The 5,690-nt window shown below is 59.6% G+C and overlaps 2 pseudogenes; both read right to left on the reverse strand.

Moving 5' to 3' along the window:
* Positions 1 to 1,100: 1,100 nt before the first annotated feature.
* LOC118612331 lies at positions 1,101 to 1,215 on the reverse strand (annotated as a pseudogene).
* Positions 1,216 to 3,588: 2,373 nt separating this feature from the next.
* LOC118612343 lies at positions 3,589 to 3,712 on the reverse strand (annotated as a pseudogene).
* Between the last annotated feature and the right edge of the window lie 1,978 nt (positions 3,713 to 5,690).

Consider the following 5,690-nt stretch of genomic DNA (forward strand, 5'->3'; position numbering starts at 1 on the left):
GGTCCTACGGAGCCCAGGAAGGAAAGGGCCTGGAGCGGTGAGAGGAAACAGCCCGGGACTGGCTGCAGGAGAGCAGGTGAGGGCGGGTGAGGGCGCGGGCCCGCGGCCATTGGAGACGCCCTTGGGCTCGGCCGCCCGCGGCGGACCACAGAGACAGCGGCCAAGTCAGTGAGCAGAGCCCAGGGGCATCCCGGGGCCACCTGGCTAGAGTGCGGCAAAAGGAGGGGGCGGCAAAAGCCTACGGCACCCGGCCTTCCCAGACGGTCTCCCACCCAAGTAATAGAATAACCAGGCCCGACCCCGCTTAGCTTCCAAGATCAGACAAGTTCGGGCGCATTCAGGGTGGTAGGGACTTAGACGGGAGAGCCTGTCGTCTGCCGCCCCAAGAGACCGAGAGCCTGGCCTCCTGGCCGCTGGAGACGCCCACGACTACACCGTACCTCCTCCTTGGGGGGAGCGCTGGGGGTTCCGCTAGAGAGGTGGCTGGAGCGAGAGCCAGCCGCGCTAAGGCACCACCACAGCCCTTGAGGGACTGAGCGGAGGGACTGGGTGGGCGCTCTCGCATCCCGGACCTGCCCAGGCCGCAGACCACTTGCCTTCCCCGTCTTGGCCGTTTGGCAGGACCACGGCCCAGGCGTGCCTCGCCCATCTCTCGGCCACCTGGGCAACAGGGAAGGTGCAGCCCTGATAAGTTTCGACCTGGCCCTGAACCAGATCCACCCCTCCTCTGCGCTCCCCGGCGGGGCTGAGCGTGACCTGGCCGGAACCACGCGGAGACACCGGCCACACCACCAGGCAACGCTTCGCCCCGAAACCTCACCTTCCGCCCAGTGCCCTCCGCCCTTGAGGCTCGCCCCTCCCCCCGTGGAGTCCAGGAAGCGAAGGGTCCAGAGTGGAGAGAAAGCAGCCCAGGTCTGGCTGCAGGAGAGCAGGTGGGGGCGGGCGATGTCGCGGGGCGCATGGACTTTGGTGCAGCCCTTAAGCTCGGTCGCCTCCCCGGGACCCCCGGAACAGCAAGCGACCAAGTGAGCAAGTGAGCGAGGGCCCGGGGCATCCAGGGGCACCCCGGCTGGAGGGCGACAAAAGGAGGGGGCGGCAAAGGCCTACGGCACCCGGTATTCGCGGTCTCCCATCTAAGTACTAACCAGGCTCAACCCTGCTTAGCTTCCGAGATCAGACGGGATCAGGCACGTTCCGCGGGGCACAGCCGTAACCAGGAACACTGTCGCCTGCATTCCCAAAACTTCGAGCCTGGCCTCCCGGCCCCCGGAGACGCCCGCGCCTGCACCACGGCAGAAAATAAATTTTATGACATACACGTGGGCGCTAATTTGAAATGCATGTGATAGCAGCAGAGAGAACTGTTCACGAGATGCGCCGCTGTGTTATTCCCCCAAATCCCACCAGATGGCAGCAGAGTGTAAAGTTTTATGATGACATCGACCGTTTCTGGACACCGTATGGCAGTAGAGAATGAATATTCATGATCGCTCAGGTGTTTATAATAAAACACACACCCGATGGCATCAGAAAATTTATTTTTATTGTGGTCTACACTCTGTCATTCTCAAAATGCACACAGGATTGCTGCGGAAAACAAAATTTACGAATACGCTAGTACTTTCACAATGTCCACGAGATGGCAGCAGAGGATAGGGAATAACATTTCACGGCCATCGCTCGGGTGCTATTCCCAGAAATTCCACGAGATGGCACCAGACGATAAGGAATAATATTGCAATCCCTAAACTCTGGTGCTATTCCCCAAAAGCCCACGAGATGGCAGCAGAAGATAGGGAAAAACATTTCATGGTCGACACACGGTGCTATTCCCAAAAAGCCCAAGAGATGGCAGCAGACGCTTAGGAATAATATTTCAATACCTAAACTCTGGTGCTATTCCCAAAAAGCCCACGAGATGGCAGCAGAAGATGGGGAAAAACATTTCATGGTCGACACACTGCTGCCATTCCCAAAAATCCCACGGGATGACAGCAGAGGCTTCGGAATAATGATATTTCAATACTTAAACTCGGTGCTATTCCCCCAAAAGCCCACGGGATGGCAGCAGAGGCTTAGGAATAATATTTCAATACCCAAACTCTGGTGCTATTCCCGAAGAGTCCACGAGATGGCAGCAGAGGATTAGGAAGAATATCTCAATGCCTAAACTCTGGTGCTATTCTCAACAATTCCACGAGATGGCAGCAGAGACTTACGAATAATATTTCAATCCCTAAACTCTGGTGCTATTCCCCAAAAAGACCACGAGATGGCAGCAGAGGCTTTGAAATAATATTTCAATCCCTAAACACTGGTGCTATTCCCCAGAGAGCCCACGAGATGGCAGCAGAGGCTTCGGAATAATATTTCAATACCTAAACTTCGGTGCTATTCCCCAAAAAGGCCACGAGACGGCAGCAGAGGCTTAGGAATAATATTTCAATCCCTAAACTCTGGTGCGATTCCCAAGAAGCGGAAACCCGGGTCCGCGGAACCCCTGGGAACCCCTTGGTCCGCGGAACCCCTGAGAACCCCTTCGTCGACGGAACCCCTGAGAACCCCTTCGTCCGCGGAACCCCTGGGAACCCCTTGGGCCGCGGAACCCCTGGGAACCCCTTGGGCCGCGGAACCCCTGGGAACCCCTGCTCCGCGGAACCCCTGAGAACCCCTTCGTCGACGGAACCCCTGAGAACCCCTTGGTCCGCGGAACCCCTGGGAACCCCTTGGTCCGCGGAACCCCTGAGAACCCCTTCGTCGACGGAACCCCTTCGTCGGCGGAACCCCTGGGAACCCCTTGCTCCGCGGAACCCTGGGGAACCGCGGAACCCCTCGAACCCCCGTAACCCCGGATCCCCAGAATTCTTTTATCCCCGGGACCCCGGCGATCCCGGCACTCCCGGAACCTTGGCACCCCTGTATCCCATGCCCCGATACAGGTCGGGGCTCAGGGAGTCTCGTTGTCCTTTGAGTCCTCCCGAGGTACCACCGCAGACAGGCGAGACGCACAGGCTCCCTGGAGTATGTGCGTGTGGCTGTTTGCTGCGGCCTGTCGCGAGCAAGAAGGCTCTCTGCCGCACACGCGTGCGCGCTCTCGTGTGTCTCGGCCTTTCTGACGCAGTTGGTCAGTCCTGCTTCTCGTCCCGGGTGTGCGGGCCGGCCTCGCGCTTGGGCCGAGGGCACCTGGCTGTCGGGTGAGAAGGGCGGGGAGAAGCGTGTCGGAGGAGGTTGGAGGCCTCTGGCGGGGCGGGGCTGGGCGGGACGCGGCGTGGCGGGTGGGGGTGGCTGGTCCCGCGTCCCGGGAAGGCGAGCACACTCCCAACGTGTGTTAGAGACGGCGGTCCCCGGGGCTCGGTCCTACGGAGCCCAGGAAGGAAAGGGCCTGGAGCGGGGAGAGGAAACAGCCCGGGACTGGCTGCAGGAGAGCAGGTGAGGGCGGGTGAGGGCGCGGGCCCGCGGCCATTGGAGACGCCCTTGGGCTCGGCCGCCCGCGGCGGACCACAGAGACAGCGGGCAAGTGAGTGAGCAGAGCCCAGGGGCATCCCGGGGCCACCTGGCTAGAGTGCGGCGAAAGGAGGGGGCGGCAAAAGCCTACGGCACCCGGCCTTCCCAGACGGTCTCCCACCCAAGTAATAGAATAACCAGGCCCGACCCTGCTTAGCTTCCAAGATCAGACAAGTTCGGGCGCATTCAGGGTGGTAGGGACTTAGACGGGAGAGCCTGTCGTCTGCCGCCCCAAGAGACCGAGCCTGGCCTCCTGGCCGCTGGAGACGCCCACGACTACACCGTACCTCCTCCTTGGGGGGGGGGGCGCTGGGGGTTCCGCTAGAGAGGTGGCTGGAGCGAGAGCCAGCCGCGCTAAGGCACCACCACAGCCCTTGAGGGACTGAGCGGAGGGACTGGGTGGGCGCTCTCGCATCCCGGACCTGCCCGGGCCGCAGACCACTTGCCTTCCCCGTCTTGGCCGTTTGGCAGGACCACGGCCCAGGCGTGCCTCGCCCATCTCTCGGCCACCTGGGCAACAGGGAAGGGGCAGCCCTGATAAGTTTCGACCTGGCCCTGAACCAGATCCACCCCTCCTCTGCGCTCCCCGGCGGGGCTGAGCGTGACCTGGCCGGAACCACGCGGAGACACCGGCCACACCACCAGGCAACGCTTCGCCCCGAAACCTCACCTTCCGCCCAGTGCCCTCCGCCCTTGAGGCTCGCCCCTCCCCCCGTGGAGTCCAGGAAGCGAAGGGTCCAGAGTGGAGAGAAAGCGGCCCAGGTCTGGCTGCAGGAGAGCAGGTGGGGGCGGGCGATGTCGCGGGGCGCATGGACTTAGGTGCAGCCCTTAAGCTCGGTCGCCTCCCCGGGACCCCCGGAACAGCAAGCGACCAAGTGAGCAAGTGAGCGAGGGCCCGGGGCATCCAGGGGCACCCCGGCTGGAGGGCGACAAAAGGAGGGGGCGGCAAAGGCCTACGGCACCCGGTATTCGCGGTCTCAACCCTGCTTAGCTTCCAAGATCAGACGGGATCAGGGGCACGTTCCGCGGGGTACAGCGGTAACCAGGAACACTGTCGCCTGCATTCCCAAAACTTCGAGCCTGGCCTCCCGGCCCCCGGAGATGCCCGCGCTTGCACCATGACAGAAAATAAATTTTATGACATACACATGGGCGCTAATTTGAAATGCATGTGATAGCAGCAGAGAGAACTGTTCACGAGATGCGCTGCTGTGTTATTCCCCAAAATCCCACCAGATGGCAGCAGAGTGTAAAGTTTTATGATGACATAGATCTTTTCTGGACACCGTATGGCAGTAGACAATGAATATTCATGATCGCTCAGGTGTTTATAATAAAATATACTATTTTCCTATTGTGTTTTTATCTGGGCGTGTTTAAAACTTTTATTTTTAAACCCCTTTAACAAACTCCTGATAAAGAAAAAAGAAAAGGAAAAAATATTAAATTAACACAGAAAGTGGAACTAGAACTGAGTCTTTTTTTTTAAGTTCCTTTATGTGTGAAAGAGCTCAAGAAAACAGTTTCTAATTGTCATATTATTCATAAACTTCATTACTGTTTATGTGTCAGGGACAGTATAAACCAAAAACAAAACTAAAATGGTGACCTGTTTTGTGAAATGAAACGTAAACCAGAACGCATCTTTTCAGTAGGACGCTGACAGGCATTTAAAAAATTAACGGAAAATTAACAAATATTTACTTCCTCTGACAACAGATGTTGGAAAATTTCCTACTTAAGAAGCAGTCTTCAAGAAAGGATACTGGCCCCGGGTGCGCGCCGTCTGATAATCTCTGCGAAGTGGTCAGCGAGGGGCCTCGTTGCGGGGCCGCCGAGTCCGGGGCCGCGCATGTCCCTCCCAGGACGCAGGGCGGCTGGGGACCTTCTCCTGCGACGCTTCCGGGAAACGCGGAGAGAAGGGTGACGCCCTGCGTCCTGCCGAACCCCCCGCGGTCACTGCGCCCTGGCTTCCCGCTTCCACCGACCCCTCCCCTGTCCCGCCCCTGTCCCTCCCCTGTCCCGCCCCTGTCCCCTCGTCCTGTCCCCTCTCCTTTCCCTCCCCTGTCCCCGCCCCAGCCGTGTCCCCTCCCCTGTCCCCGCCCCGGCCCTGTCCCGCCCCTGTCCCCTCCCCTGTGCCCGCCCCTGTCCCCTCCCCTGTCCCCGCCCCGCCTTGACTGGCAGCC

This window comes from Rousettus aegyptiacus, unplaced genomic scaffold (genome assembly GCF_014176215.1).
Source record: "Rousettus aegyptiacus isolate mRouAeg1 unplaced genomic scaffold, mRouAeg1.p scaffold_m13_p_15, whole genome shotgun sequence".
Lineage (NCBI taxonomy): Eukaryota > Metazoa > Chordata > Mammalia > Chiroptera > Pteropodidae > Rousettus > Rousettus aegyptiacus.